This window comes from Cynara cardunculus (assembly GCF_001531365.2).
Source record: "Cynara cardunculus var. scolymus isolate 2C chromosome LG 5, CcrdV1, whole genome shotgun sequence".
In the NCBI taxonomy this organism is placed as follows: Eukaryota; Viridiplantae; Streptophyta; class Magnoliopsida; order Asterales; family Asteraceae; genus Cynara; species Cynara cardunculus.
The window spans coordinates 29,241,314-29,242,086 of NC_037532.1; positions in this window are offsets into that span (position 1 = coordinate 29,241,314).

A 773-nucleotide genomic window follows, 5' to 3' on the forward strand; every position below is an offset into this window, starting at 1 on the left:
TATATATATATATATATATATATATATATATATATATATAAAGTAAGGGGTGGGCTAAATGCACCCCTATGCATTGCGTAATGCACCCCTACCATGAATTTATTCCTCACACGCATCAACATCAATGTATGCTTTTTACATTCTCAATGCTTGAAATGACCTGATTCTGACATGAAAGGGGGTGCCATTAGCACTCCCCAGTAAGTAATTTGTAAATAATATATAATAAATTAATATAATAATAATATAATAACTGTAATATATAAAACCAAAAATAATAAAATAACATAAAAATAATAAAATAATATATATTTTTTAAATGTAAATAGATAAAATAAAACAAAATTAATAAAATATAAATATATAATGAATCGAGTTGATATTTATGAAGAAAAAAAATGATTGGTTCAATTTCCAAGCAATCAACACCCCATATTAAAAGGGTGTCATTAGCACTGCCCTAAAAGTAATTGAACAAAAAGGCAAGTACTTTTGTGTTTTAGCTTTCTGCAGGAAAAGCTTAAAAGTCATATTGGGAGATGGGGATATCAATCTTGTGTTTTAGATTTAAAAACCTAAAAGTAATTTAGCTTTAAAAATTAGTACTTTGTGTTTTAGATTTTGTACTTTTTAAGACGTGAAGAGAATTATCAAATTTGATTAATAAGGTAGTATAGATAACCTCTTGGTCATCAATGTCGAGTTCCTCATCATCGTTATATTGTGAGTAAGTGTCGTCGTATCGGTAGTTGCCGACGTGCTTAGTCCCATGA